General features: G+C 38.9%; 1 long non-coding RNA gene across 6 annotated transcripts; it reads left to right on the forward strand.

Annotated features, from left to right (window-relative positions):
• The first annotated feature begins 1,509 nt into the window (after window positions 1–1,509).
• On the forward strand, window positions 1,510–3,544 carry LOC127075611 (uncharacterized). 6 transcript variants are annotated; one of them, XR_007786606.1, is made up of 4 exons: window positions 1,510–1,876; window positions 1,980–2,077; window positions 2,645–2,990; window positions 3,269–3,544. It is a non-coding gene; the product is annotated as an uncharacterized LOC127075611 (long non-coding RNA). The 6 variants fall into 6 exon arrangements; XR_007786608.1 differs by having other exon boundaries at window positions 1,524–1,876; window positions 2,645–2,895; XR_007786604.1 differs by having other exon boundaries at window positions 1,541–1,650; window positions 1,732–1,876; window positions 2,645–3,544.
• The last annotated feature ends 12,298 nt before the right edge of the window (window positions 3,545–15,842 follow it).

Consider the following 15,842-nt stretch of genomic DNA (forward strand, 5'->3'; position numbering starts at 1 on the left):
ACAAGTGTAGGGTTTTTCCACACGAACGGTTTTAGACAATGTTATCGCCTATAGGTGACTCGTGACCGACAACGCTATAACATTCAAAAGACGTATACTACGAACACACTTTTGGTGAACTCTATGATCGTGATAGAGTCAGTGTCGACAGCGTAAACGACAACGTAAAATGATAACTCAAAAGCAAAAGAAATTAAAATAAAATGTTCAACGGGAACAATTGAAAAGTAGGGAAGTTGCATTGAAATAAATGTGGTGATTCACGTACATAGCATTCTCAGAAAAACTCTTGCTTCCTCGCGCTGGGAATGGAAAGTTTTCTTACAAGTGATTTCGTAGTACAAAGCGAACACCCTTAGCCCCTTGTGGGATACTCCTATTTATACTAAACTAGAGGAAACTACTTCTAAGTTAACTTCCTAGAAACTAGCAGATGTTATGACACACGATCTGCATAACCGCCGCACCCATGTCTGGCTAACTGCTCCACGTTGTGGGGCTCTTATTTCTTTTGGAACTGCTATTTTGTTTTAAATTTCAAATTTCTCCCGCCTAGACGTTAGGGCGAAGCTGTCTTCTGCACATTTGATTAGAATTCTTCAAGTCCCAAACCTCGCGTTGGTCGACATAATGGTCTGTCGACGGAGCCAGCTTTCCCTGTCGGCCTCGTCCTTTGGTTTGTTTTTTCTTTCTTACTTGCTTTCAACATCTTTTTACCTTTTGGTAGGGTATGATCCCCACATTCACAGGGCTCTTTCATTACTTGTGCTTTCAACCTGCCTTAGGAATATTTCGTGGTAACAGGGGTCTTGAGCTCCTGAGGTCCATCGTATCCACAATAGCTTGAGCGTAATGAACTTGCCATATCAAGTGACCAAGGGTCTTTCAATCACTTGGAATAAGTTTGGGGCTTATAGCACAATTACAAAGGATTTGGTTGACCAAAGTGACCTTTGGTCAACACTAATTAGAGGGATTAAAAATAGCTAGGCTATGTACAACCTAAATGATTTTCTTAATGAAAATGAAATTAGATATTTCTAACCGAACCCCTAAGCTAAGGGAACATGCATAAAAATCGAAATTTTAAGCCCTAAGGGCAAAATAGTCATTATGTCAAAAATAGAACTAATTGAACCTAATGAATTAATGCTTAAAAAAACCTATTAAACTAATTAGTTCCAAAATTTAATGAAACCTAATTACCCTAATATCTAATTAGGTCAAAATTCTAAAAAAGTATATTAACTAATCAAATTTTAACATTTCTAATCAAGATTGATTATCTCTTAATCCTAAATATAAATTTTAATATTTAATAAACCATAATCAATCTAATTAATCATGAATTAAACACTAACAAAAGAAAAGGAAAACAAACTGAGTCCAAAAAGCAGGTGGGCCATTGTTCCAGCCCAAAGACCTAATATGCAAGCCCGGATCGGAGTGTGAACAACTCATGAAGAGGTTCACAGCAAAAAAATTGGGCCTTAGGCCCAAACAAACTCACACACACCCGATCCAACCCTGCGATACAATAGGGATCGTCGACGATTGCCCAGGTGTACCATTCACTTTTGTTCGATTTACTCTTCGTTTTCCGCTTTTGTTTTGGTTTCCTGCTCTTGCGTCATGCTTCTGTTTTGTGAGGTTCCTCTTCCTTTTTTCGAAGCCTCTTGCTACCGTGTGTGTTTTGCGAGATTGATGTGTCTTGCTGCGAATACTTTGCAGATGGATGTTGCGCTTAATGGACAACAATACTGAGGGAGAATCCAACTATGGAGTGTGAATCCTGGACTATTATGAAGCAACTCCTCCGACTCGAAGTGGAACGCTTTCTTTCGATGTGGTGACTCGACGACAACGGCTCCAACAGGTATCTCACTTCCTCCTTCGAATCTTTTCTTCTCCATGCTCTGTCTTTCTCTATTATTGAACGAAGAAGATGATTGGGAAACTGCACTATGATGACAATGAAGGTGAAACAGAAACAGGGTGATTGGAGAGTGAAGAGGAGAATTGAGATATGGAGAAAAAGAAGATTGAAGAAGAAAAAAAAAATGAAGAAAAAAATGAAGTGAGTATTTATAGAATTTTTTCATCTCAATTATGTTAGAGATTCACATGAAATTCAATCTGAAATTCACTTATCAATTAGAGATTCAGTAGTTTGTTAGGGATTGTTAAGTTGGTTAGAGTGAAATGAAAAAAATCTAAATTGAAATGAAATGATTGCTTTAGTTAGAAACTTAAGTTGAAAATACTAATTGAACTTCACTTCCTGCCCTTTTTTATGCTCTAGTTAGTTATGCAGTTAGATTGTGGTTTTCACTTATGTGTTTTGCTGAAAAATAAAGTGCAGGGTTTCATTTTGTTAAAATGCCGAATGTTATTTCTCCTTTGCTACAAATCTGCTATGCATTTTGGAAATTGGATTAGTTGGTGAATGGTTGTTAAAGAACTATCTATAAATTCTGTTAGTGAGTTAGTTGCAATGTAAATTCGATCAGAGTGATTGGTTAGCATCTATTAAATGTCTTGGATTAATTCGGTCCGTTTTTGTTTGAAGGATTAGTTTAACCTTTAATTTGAAACTAGTTGTTGGGTTAATTGCTAAAACCATCTCTCTCATTGTGAATTTCAGGTTTCGGTTGCCTAGTTATTAGCAGCTTTGGGTTTTGTTTAAGCTAGCCTGATATTTGTTGCACCGCGATTATGACTACTCAATGGCGTGGCCTTGCGACATAGCTCCCATGAAATCTTGGCAACATTGGCTTATCGTTGGAGTTGCACACTACCGCCGATCTTTTCCATGATCAATTTGGGACGGATCTTCGGTGAGTTCAGTGTTACCATACCCACTGTTTTTAGCATCACAATCATCCATTGTTTCCGGTATGTTTTGATTTTCATAATTATGCTTCTTGAACTCTGTTGTAGGTGGATCGATTAGTATGTTGTGATGTGTTTTCAGGACAATTCAAAATGTTGTGAGTCTGTTAGCTGCGGCAAATTATTATGGAGTTTTTTAGTGAATTAGATCGATATATGTTTGTATGTTATACTGTCATTTTCCGGAAACCAAAGTAATTGGAAATCAAAATGCACACGAGACTCTCCTTTATTCAGGAAGAATTGAAATTAAAACTGCCATGTTGTTATTTTAATGTTAATTAAAACTGGCTAGAATTGAAATTCAGATGAAAATTATCTGTTAGTTACCGTTAGGGGGTTAGAACTGATTAAATTGTCTTGTTCAATTCTGCAGGGTTGCCGCTTGAGAAGTTCTGGATGTGGGTGCACAACACTTACCGTTTTGAGAACCTTCATGCTAGAGATGCCCTTGAATTAATGGTCGGAAGAATGAATGTACTTGAACCCAGCCAGGATTTTAGAACAGAAATTGCTGCTAGTTCTTAATGGCTTCCAATGTAAAAAAATGACTGGTCTCGGTGTTATTTTATTTAAGTTTGAAAAAATATTGTGGATCTGTTATGAAACAAGTTAGTGATTTTAGTAATGCTCAATTGGTTGTGTTTGAAACTGATATTGACTTATGAAATGGTTGTTAACAATCTCCCAATTATTAATGAAATGGCACTTGGGATTTGAATAGAATCGGGATTTGAATTGTATAAATAACGCAGGTTTGAAACAGATTTGAACTCAGGTTTGATAATTAATCTGAAATGATTTGGAAGTGCTTAATTAAAATATTTCAAGGCTAAACTGAAAATGCTTATTATTAAACTTGTTATGAAATTGGTTTAATAAAAGATTTTGAACTAGTGACATGTCTTTTTGCAAAGTTGGTTAAATAGTTTCAAAATGCTAATAATTAATCTGATAATTAATCTATAATGGTAAGTCATCTAGTGTCTTTCCTCTAGGTTGAGGTAGGAGGTGAAGTGCATGAAACCCTCTTTCAATCTTTTGAGGTAGTTAATATGGAGATGGTTTTCTCGGTGAAGGAAGTGAAGAAAGCTGAGTTTCCAATGATCTCTTGGAAGGATGCTAGAATTGTGATTAAAGATTGACACACCGAAGGTTAGGGAAGAGTATAAGAGTTTCATGTAAACAAGGACCGCTTCGGCTTGGGGTACCATTCCCAAAATATGAAGGAACCAATGCCAAATGTTGTGCAGGAACAAGTGCTCTTGTTACCAAATATTTTTACAAGCGCCGGACACCTTACGGATGGACAAATCAGTGCAATGGAGGAGGAAGAAGTTGGCGTTGATAATGAAGTAGGACTTGTGTACCAAAGGTTAGAAGGTCAAGAACATGGGGAACCATTTGTAGGCCCCCTTTAAAATTTTTCCAATCGATAATAATTAATGAAACGTTCTTTTCACATCCAAATTGTGCTCCTTGTCTTTCATTTGTACTTTTACTTTTCATTTTTAAAAAAAAAAGCAATTTTTTCTTATATTTTCTTTTAAGTTTGCATTCATTTTTCTCCTCCCTCATAAAAATAAAAGCATGAACCCTGAATCGTGCAGATGCCCCTCAATTTCCATGGATAACGGTATTGTTATGGTTCATTTTGACTTCGACAATCCTATTTTTCACGCTAAATAAGATTGTGAAGAAGATTGTGAACTCCCTGAAGAGTTAGCCCGACTACTGCAGCAAGAGTCAAAGGTCATCCCGCCACATGAAGAATCGGTAGAAGTTGTCAACTTGGGATCAGAGGAGGATTCAAAGGAAGTCACAATAAGTTCATCCCTAGGAGAAGACGTAAAGAGAAATTGATCAAGCTCTTGAGAGAGAACATGGATGTGTTTGCTTGGTCCTACCAAGATATGCTCAGCCTTGACATGGACATTGTGGAGCATAGGTTACCCCTCAAAGAAGATTTCGCTCCAGTTAAGCAGAAACTGAGAAGAACTAGGTCTGACATGGCAATGAAGTTTAAGGATAAGGTTCAAAAGCATCTCAATGCAGGTTTTCTGGAAGTATCCAACTACCCTCAATGGATAGCCAACATCGTGTCTCTGCCCAAGAAGGATGGAAAAGTGTGTATGTGTGTAGATTATAGAGGTTTGAATAGAGCTAGTCCAAAAGACGGCTTTCCACTGCCTCACATTGATGAGCTAGTGGACAAAACAACTCAATTATATGTATTATCCTTTATGGATGGTTTCTCTGGATACAACCAGATTAGAATGGAACCGGACGACATGGAGAAAACAACCTTCATCACCCCATGGGGAACTTTTTGCTATAAGGTTATGCATTTCGGCTTAAAGAATGTTGGTGTAACATACCAACATGAAATGGTGATACTCTTTCATGACATGATAACTTATTGGAGGACTATCTTTCTCATTAACCCTTGGAGGACTATCAGTCAATGCGCTTTGAATTTCCCAATGAGGATATCATGCTGATAAGGGATTGCAACATCCCCGGCCCCGGGGAAGGACCGGAACCTGGCTTACGTTGGACACTTGTGTTCAATGGGCTTCTAACGCTTAAGGCAATGAAATTGGGGCATTCATTACATCCCCAAATGGTTTTCATCTACCCTTCACTGTGAGGTTATGCTTTGGTTGTACCAATAAAATGGCGGAGTACGAGGCTTGTATATTCCGCATTGAAGTCGCTATTAATCTTAGGATTAAAATCCTTGAAGTTTATGGAGATTCAGACTTAGTCATCAACCAAGTAAAAGGAGATTGGGAAGCTCGTGATCACAAGTTGATCCCCTACAAAGAGCGTGTTCTAAATCTAATCCTACTTCAACGAGATTACATTTCATCACATCCCTCGAGAGGAGAATCATTTCGCCGATGCCTTAGCTACTCTATCATCCATGTTTAAGGTCAAGTGGAAAAATGAAGCACCATCTATCCGCATTGACTACTTGGACGAACCATCATACTATTTGGCAGCCGGAGATGAGTTTGATGGCCATCCTTGGTTTTATGACATCATGAGGTACTTGGAGAGTCAAGAATACCCTAAAAATGCATCCATATCAGATAAGAAGTATCTTCGAAAGCTTTCGGCTAAGTTCTTCTTGACTGGAGGGGTACTATACAAGAGAAATTATGATTCAGTTTTGCTTATATGCATAGACAAACAAGAAGAAAACTGGATTATAATGAAATCCATGAAGGCTCCTTTAGGATGCATGTCAGTGGATATACAATGATCAAGAAAAATATTGAGGGCTAGCTATTACTGGATGACTATGGAGGTTGACTTCTACCACTACGTCGAAACATGCCATAAATTCCATATTTATGCTGACAAGATCCACGTACCACCAGTACCACTCAATGTCTTAACATTACCTTGGCCTTTTGCCATGTGGGGAATTGGCATGATTGGACGCATCGAGCCAATAGCCTCAAACGGACAACGTTTCATTTTGGTAGCTATAGACTATTTCACTAAGTGGGTGGAAGCAGTCTCATACACGAACGCCACCAAGCAAGTGGTGGCTCGTTTCTTGAAGAAAGAAATCATATGTCGTTATGGGGTGCCAAACAAAATCATTATTGATAATGGTTCTAACCTCAACAACAAAATGATGAAAGAACTATGCAAGAACTTCAAGATCGAGCACCATAATTCATCACCGTATCGACCAAAGATGAATGGCGTTGTTGAGGCATCCAATTAAAATATCAAGAAATTCGTGCAAAATATGGTGGAAACCTATAAGGATTGGCATGAGATGCCCCCATTTGCGTTGCATGGCTACCGTACTTCCGTATGTACCTCCACTAGGGCAACCCTTTTTTCTCTCGTGTATGGAATGGATGCAGCTCTTCCTGTAGAAGTGGAGATTCCCTCCTTGAGGATATTGACCGATGTCAAGCTCGACGAAGCTGAATGGGTACAAGCAAAATTCGATCAACGGAACCTCATTGATGAAAAGCGTTTGGCAGCCATCAACCATGACCAACTATACCAAAAATGTCTAAAAAGGGAATTCTACAAAAAGGTTTTCCCTCGGAGTCTTAAGGCTGGAGACTTGGTCTTGAGAAATATTCTACCGATTCACACTGACCCAAGGGGAAATGGATGCCTAACTATGAAGACCCATATGTTGTAAGGAAGGTTTTCTCTAGAGGAGCTTTGATATTTTAACTATGGATAATGAAGATCTTCCATCCCCTGTGAATGCGGACGCAGTCAAAAAATACTACGCTTGAAAAAAAGAGAGAACCTGATAAGCTGAAAACCTGAAAGGACAGCTTATGCAAGAAAGGTATCCCAATAGACTGAAAACCCAAAAGGGTAGTCTAGGCAAAAATTAGGGATTCATAAAAGCAAGAGGCTGCAGTCTGCAAAGAATCTTTCGTATTCCCTAGAAAAGGCAATCCAATCACCTTCTTCAGAAGCAAGATTCAAGGACCTTCAAAGACATGAGGACTATTGCAGAATTGGAACTCAGTGGAAATTCGGGTTTTTTTCCATTGCCATTACTTGTTTTTAATTTCTTTTCACAATCACCTTTTTTAGAAATTGATTCCTTTTGTAAATTACCCCTTCAAGGTTTTACCTTTTATCAATAAAATCTTGCCCATCAAATGTGCTCAATATTTTTACTTTCTTTGCTTTGTTTGTGAAATGTGATAATATTGCATGCGAGAATTTTTGGATTTATTAAAATAAAAGAACACACAACTTTCAAAGGGGAACATTGAAGCTAGTTTTATTTCAACTTGTAAGACCCCAATTTTGACCCTAAGATCCCTCATGGCATCATAACATTGCATTTGCATAGCCTCAAGGATCATGAGCATCTTGGTTCCCTTTGCCTTTGGGTGAGACTCCTTGTGATTGGTTTGAGATCACCAAGCATGCTTGAATTATACATCATTTTTTCTCTTACTTTTGTTTACTAAAAAAAAAAGAAAAAAAAAGAAGAAAAAAGAAAAAAAAAATTAAATAAATAAATAAATAAATAAAATATAACAAAAATTTTTTTTGGACTTGGGCCTCTCTCATTTGAGCCCACAGGTCCACAAAAACCAGGTTATAAATTCAGAGTTTCAGTGAAACAAAAGGAGGCCATTCCTATTATCCTGGCAGGAAAAAGAAAGTGAGAGAAGAGCTGACAGAGTTCAGAGCAACCTCCAGAGGCAAACCCTCAGATTGCTCTGCAAACCCAACGATGTAATTCAATTTCATTCGATCTCTCCAATCAGGTTTGCCCTATATCCATCATCTTTATGTCTTCAATTTGAATTTTCTAAATATATGAGGTATTATGGGTGAATTTGATACCCTTTTGATGCATGTGTTTGACAGGAGGTTTAAGCCTCCTACCCTTGGTTGCTTTTTGTGAGCTTTTTTTTTGTGAATTTTAATGGCATGATTCATGTGGTTACATTTTGATTTGGGGGCAACTCTTGATTACCCTATCTTGTTTCTCTAACCTGTTTGTTGAGTTTTTTGTGAGGGCTCACATGACTCTTGCAGAGATGGTCTGGTGTTCCACTTTATTTGTGGGATACCCCCTGGAGGTTTATTCCGATTACCTGTGCTTAATGGCTTGAGATATTTGTTTGTGACTGCTTATTCCAAAGGATGGGAGCTACTTGGATCATCAATATGATCTCAAGAGGGGAACTCCCAATGTGGTTTTATTTTCTTTTCCCCTATCTCTTGTATGTATAGGAATTTAACCTTTTTTTTTTCTCCCCATTCTAACCCAAGCCAAAACTTTTTGTTCAAACAATAACTTTTATTTTCAACATTAGAAACCTAAGCCTTATACTTTTGATTTTCAAACTTATTTTTCATAACACTTATTTTGAATTGAACCTTTTAATCCACTTTAACCCTATTTTTGTAAATACTTTTAATTGGTAAATATAACCCATTCAAATACTTTTTGTGGTTTCAATGGCCACCTTCTTAATCAAACCTTTTTTTATAACCATTAGCTATTAGGTTTGAGTTATCCTTGAGGTAAATATAATACTCACCTTTATCCTTAGTGATGGACAATGAGTCTTCCATGCTTATTATAGGGTTAACCCCCTCACTAGCATGTTGAAGCTATCTTCACATGGTGGATTTGTGGTTTTAGGTTGAGTTTTCTCCCTTTGATAACAAAAGACCTTAAGGTTTTTGGACCAATCAATTCACCAACTTTTTTTTTTGAATTTTTTTACCCCGAACTACGAGGTTTTGATCCTAATCTTTTTTTAAGATGGTACGTAGGCAATGGGTTCATCCATTCAAACACAAAATGTAAATAAATTTGTATATTCTTTTCTCATCCCTTCAATCTTGTTTGCACAAATAAATTTTCACAAAAAAAAAAACAACAACCTTACAACAAATGTGAAAAGGGCTCCCTAGGAGTACCTAGGATGCTTTGGGTGCCTAACACCTTCCCATTGCATAACCAATTCCCTTACCCAGATCTCTGACATTTTTACTAGTTTTTGATTCGATAAAACTTTTAGGTTTTTGTTCGCTTTCTAATCATTCCTTTGGATAAATAGAAGTGCGGTGGCGACTCAAATTGTATGATTTACCTTTTGATTTAGTCAATAAATCTAAAGGTAACGAATACCCCGCTACAGAAAAGTGGCGACTCTGCTGGGGATAAATAATTTGCCTAGTGGGTTTTGCCTACTTTTCATATTTGTTGTATTGTATTGTATTTTTTGTGACATATTTTTGTGAAATTTGGGATTACTGTATTGTGTGTAATGATTGAATTGCTTTATATTAATTCCTTGTATGCTTGGTTATCTTTGTGAGATGAGTTCTATACCCGAACTCGAGTGCACTTAGGATAGGAGAATGGCATAGTCTTGTCGACTTGTGTGGAGTTATTCCTTAGTAAGTTGACTTGCAAGTCCATTCACTTGGTGGAGGTTATGTTGGGATCAATAATGTCACACAAGTAAGTTGTGGTTAGACATTACTTTTTCCAATATAGACCTTAGAAGCCAAGGACCTTAGTTTACCAAACCCATCTTGGCCTATTCTTAGGATGTAGTGCGGAAGTCGTTCAAGTGTAAGATTTGATACGATTGTTACGCGATACTACACTCATAAGAGTCTCTCTTGAGAATATTTTCGGAATACGAGTAGTTGTTTCTCCAATAATATCCAAAAGATGGGATGATGACTATGGGAACCTCTTGTAGAACATGTTTGGCAGGTTTAAACCCTAGTACACTCCCTTTTGGGTGGTTCTTAACCTAACTCCATGCTCGTGACTTACAACAAACCCTTGATTCATGGTTGATCCGTTCATGAATCCTTAATATCAATGGAACTTGGGTGTTGATAAGGTGTAAACCATAATCCACCAAAATGGATGGTTGATATTAAGGATAACATGATCCATCCCATGACCTTTGTTTGGTGTGCATTGCTTGATCCTTGAGCGTGATTGTTGCATTCATGCATTCATGCACCCATTTGCATTCATATCATCAATAAATAAGAAAATTTTCAAGGAACTTAAGGGGTTTATTTGCAAAATTTTCAGACATGGAAAGACAAAGAAGGAATACAAAGAAGTACAGTTTCAGACAACCAGATTTGAAAGAGTTAAGGAATCTGACATCCTATGTATTAGATCCTTTGGGTTTCAAGGCTCGTTTTGGGAAGCTTCTTCTTCTTCTGACCACTCAGGTGGATGAAGGATTGATGAGTGTATTGGTGCAGTTTTATGATCCCTTGTACCGTTGCTTCACATTTCCGGATTTCCAGCTTTTTCCTACCCTTGAGGAGTATGCTTATCTTGTGGGTATACCTATTCTGGATCAGGTGTCGTTCAGTGGCTTGGAGAGTATTCCTACTTCACAAGAGATAGCTGACATGTTACACACAGATGAATCTCTGGTTGGTGCTCATATGACTACCAAAGGTGGAATTCAAGGTCTCCCTTCGGAGTTCCTCATTGCTCAAGCTACTATATATGGGAAGGCCATGAGTGAGGATGCCTTTGAAGCCATATTTGTACTTCTCATCTATGGATTGGTATTGTTCCCCAACATCGACAAGTTTGTGGATGTGAACGCTATTAGGATCTTCTCTACTCTTAATCCCGTTCCGACTTTGTTGGGCGATACCTATTTCTCTTTGCATATGAGGAATGCAAAGGGTGGTGGCGTTATTGTGTGCTGTTTGCCTCTGTTGTATAAGTGGTTTATTTCTCACTTACCGCAGACGGTCGCCTTCAAGGAGAATAAGGGATGTCTACGGTGGTCCATGAGACTCATGTCTCTCACTAATGATGATATCTCTTGGTATAACCGTGTGTATGATGGTGTGCAGATTATTGACTCTTGTGGCGAATTCTCCAATGTACCTCTTCTTGGTACATGTGGTGGGATTAACTACAATCCTGTTTTGGCACGTCGGCAGCTTGGGTTCCCCCTAAAGGATAAACCCAATAACATTCTGTTAGAGGGTGTATTCTTTCAGGATGGTAAATATCCCCAAGGCTTGAAAGCTAGGATGGTCCGTGCTTGGCGCAAGATTCATAGGAAAAGAAGGAAAGAGTTGGGTCCTAAGAATTGCATCGCTTTGGAGCCTTACACTGTTTGGGTTAGGAAGAGGGCGTCTGAGTATCTCATGCCTTACGAGTATCCGAGACCTACACCTATGATTATGGCTGGGCCTTCAACCCTCCCTAATCAAGGAGTAGAGGAGTTGAGAGACGAAGACCGTTCACGTGCCTGGATTCGTGAACGTGAAGAGTTGCTTCAGCAGATTAAGGAGAAGGATGCGTTGATTGAGTTTCTTGAGCATCAGGTTATTGATGACCCTGATGATGTATGGACTTCTCTACTTCCTCAGTCTTCTAAGTTCTGGAAGAGGAGGTATGATCGACTCGCCAAAGAGAAGGCCGATATGGAGGCAGCCTACGAGAGGGAGGTGAAGAGGCTTCGCGCATCTTATCTTCCTGTGTCCCGAGCTTTAGATGATTGTTTCTAGGGATCCATAAGATGATTATTTTCCTTTTCTCTTGTATATGATTGACGATGCTGCACTTCTTTCCCTGATACTATTTGATGAGATATTTCCATATGTGATAAAATGCTTAATATTTCCAGGATTTGCAAATAAAACTCTAAAGTTCCTTTGAAATAAAAAACAAATCATATGCACAAGCATTGCATGCATCATATGCATAAACATGTTTTGTTTCCGGTCCCTTGCCCTGTGGTCTAACTCTGTGTCCTTCATTTATTTTGAAGACAAGCTGACTCACCGGTACTACACTAGAGCCCATATTTCAAGACCATGGATTCACGAAGCAGGCGCTGTGACATCCACCAAACACCAGAAGCTGAAATTTGTGAAAAACAAGAAACTGGTGGTGGTAGGGGGAGAAAGGGATCTCCTGGTTAGCCATTTGTCTTCGTTCTCTTATATAGATGCTGAGGTTGAAATTGGAACTCCTTTCCAAGCTTTATCTATAGCTGAGCCTATTGAGAAGAGAACTCCTTCATTTGCTTCCTACAAAGATGCAAAGTTGGCCATTGAGCGTGGTGCAACCACTGGTTTAGGAAAAATGATTGAGTTAGAAGACAACGAATCCCGGGCTGGCATAGGTTTTTCTTCTGGTACTTTCAACAAGCAAGGTTTATTCACGAGTGGAGGTTTTATCCACACTGGTCTAGATGAGGAGGCTGCTGCCGTTTTAGAAGAAGATACAGAGGATTCTGGAAATTTCATCATCCCTGGAGGGGTCTGCAACAATTGGGTCGCTGTGGATATTCCAATAGTTGTCCATAAGTCAACGTAATGATCACTTTGTTTAAAAACCCTTCTCCCATGCCAAAAGGAGGAGTGATGACATTGTTGGCGCATAAACACAATGATATTTTCATTCAATAAATTGATGTTAAATGTTTGTTTTTCCATTTATTTTCCCTTTTCTCTTTTTGCATGAAATTGGTGATCACATAAAACCCTAAAAAATAGAATAAAATCGATCTTTTTCATATGCATAATGATTTGCCTCATTTGAATTTTGAAGCTTTTCATATCCAAAACCATTATGCAGGTTAATTTCTAAACCCATTGAACATAATGACCCAACACCATCTCCCATTTTTGAATTCCCTGTATTTGAGGCAGAAGAAGATGATGTTGAAGAGATTCCTGACGAGATTACCCGTCTACTTGAGCATGAAGAGAAGATCATTCAGCCGCATCTTGAGAATCTGGAAACAGTCAACTTGGGGTCTGAAGATTGTGTGCGAGAGGTAAAGATTGGGGCACTTATGGAAGAATCTGTTAAGAAGGGGTTGATTAAGTTGCTACGAGAATATGTTGACGTCTTTGCCTGGTCATATGGAGACATGCCTGGTGTAGATACTGATATTGTGCAACATTTCTTACCTTTAAAGCTTGAGTGCATGCCTGTAAAGCAGAAGCTCAGAAGAACTCATCCTGATATGGCAGTGAATATCAAAGAGGAAGTTCAGAAGCAAATTGATGCGGGGTTCCTGGTGACTTCTATATATCCTCAATGGGTGGCCAATATTGTGCCCGTGCCTAAGAAAGATGGAAAAGTCCGGATGTGTGTGGACTATAGAGACTTGAATAAAGCTAGTCCAAAAGATGATTTTCCTCTACCACATATTGATATGTTGGTAGACAATACAGCTAAATTCAAAGTCTTCTCATTTATGGATGGATTTTACGGATATAATCAGATTAAAATGGCACCCGAGGATATGGAGAAGACAACATTCATCACACATTGGGGAACATTCTGTTAACGAGTGATGCCCTTCGGTTTGAAGAACGCCGGAGCCACGTATCAACGAGCTATGACCACCTTGTTTCATGATATGATGCACAAGGAGATTGAGGTATATGTTGACGATATGATCACTAAGTCAAGATCGGAGGCTGTACTCCCTGTAGAGGTGGAGATCCCATCAATGAGAGTCTTGATGGAAGCCAAGTTGACTGATGCTGAATGGGTTCAGAGTCGTTATGACCAGCTGAACTTGATAGAAGAAAAGAGATTGACGGCTATGTGCCATGGTCAGTTATATCAGCAAAGGATGAAGAAAGCTTTTGATAAGAAGGTCAAGCCTCGTGTGTTCCGAGAAGGTGACCTTGTGCTCAAGAAAGTCTTGTCTTTCGCGCCCGATTCCAGGGGCAAGTGGACTCCAAACTATGAGGGTCCGTATGTTGTTAAGAGAGCCTTTTCAGGCGGTGCTTTGATACTTACAACTATGGATGGGGAGGATTTCACTCGTCTTGTGAATTCAGATGCAATCAAGAAATACTTCGCCTAAAAATAATAACTGAATATCTCGCTAAGTTGAAAACCCGAAAGGGCGGCTTAGGCAAAAATGAGTGTCTCGGTGGATTGAAAACCCGAAAGGGCGGTCCAGGCAAAAGTTAGAGACACAAAAAATATATAATAATGATATATGTATCCCGCTAGATTGAGTACCTCATCCTGGGGCAATCTAGGCAAAAATTAGGGATTTGGCAAGTAACTGCATCCTGACAAGACTTTGTTCTACAACTGTCGTCCGTCAGAGATCCTTGCTCATTATCAGCCAAAGCTTCAAATACATCGGATTCAGAACTGGTGGAGAAATGGTCATTATGTTCAATGTAGCCCTTTTCCAATATATATCACCAATTTCAAATTTGTAAAGATCTATGGAGTCTTGCCATTCGCAGACTACCATTCTATCAAATAAATTTGAGCCTTTTATCCAATTATTGGCACTCTTATCTGTTTCTATTCAACAAATATTTTGCATGTTTTGATTAAGAAAATATCATTGTTTTAAACGATCAAATTTTTTTTATAATTTGTTTTTAAACAAAGTGAACATTCACAATGACGAAAGGATACTTAGGAGATCCTCAGTACTCTCCCAAGGGTGGTACGATCCCCAACAGGGTAACATTTTTGTCCATATTCATGGCATGACTGTATCTCCTCCCTCCGGAACCTTTTGTGGTTTATCCTACCAAGTGGATTGCTTGTTGAGAGTCACCTCTCTTCCCTTCAGCAGAGTAGCAATCTTTCTTCCTCAGCAGCTTGGATCTCTTTGGGCAAGAGCGGTATTTGGTGGTTGATCCCGATAAATCCTTTATCTCCTCGGATAAATTCCCCAGCAGAGTTGTTAGTGTGGTGGACCTTGTCTGTGATAACTCTCGTCCCCAGCTGGAATGATTGATGATTCATCCCCTGCAGAGTTCTTTGCTTCCTGGTATCTCTGATCCCCAGCAGATTGGATACTCTCTGGTGAACTTGGCTTTCTCTCTTGAGATGTAGTACCGGGTGGTTAATTCTTGGACCTGGTTGTGTTAGATATGTCTGTCTGTCAGCAGACATCATACATAAACCACGCATATTCATGCATAATTATAACATTCAGGTATTCATGTTGCATTATTTGCCATATATCGTTGTTTGTTGTCTCCTGCTATTTGGTGATATACTTCCCCAAGCAGACGTGTGTGTCTGATCTCTCCATATAGAGTCAGCTCCATAAGCAGAAAGCGTCTATCCTTTCTTCCATATTCCCCACGGGTTATATCCTCGTGGATGTTGATTGTTTTTGTTCCTTCCCAACACATATACTGGGATGGTTTTCCCCATTAAGTTATATCCTCACTGGGACAAGTCTTGATTTGGTGTGCCTATCTAGTTTGATCCTAGATCGGTCTCTTGAGACTCTTTTCCTGTTTCCCCGTGGTAAATGAATAATCGCTCAATAATTAGTAATTATTATCCCGGCGGAGTCTGTGGTTCTCTACCCTCATACCGGTAGTTGTAAGTCATATTTCTGTGGTCTACTACCCAGTAACTGGTAGTTGTAAACCCCATTTTATCCCCGTGCAGAGTTAAACCTTGGTTG

Source organism: Lathyrus oleraceus, chromosome 4, assembly GCF_024323335.1.
Source record: "Lathyrus oleraceus cultivar Zhongwan6 chromosome 4, CAAS_Psat_ZW6_1.0, whole genome shotgun sequence".
NCBI lineage: Eukaryota > Viridiplantae > Streptophyta > Magnoliopsida > Fabales > Fabaceae > Lathyrus > Lathyrus oleraceus.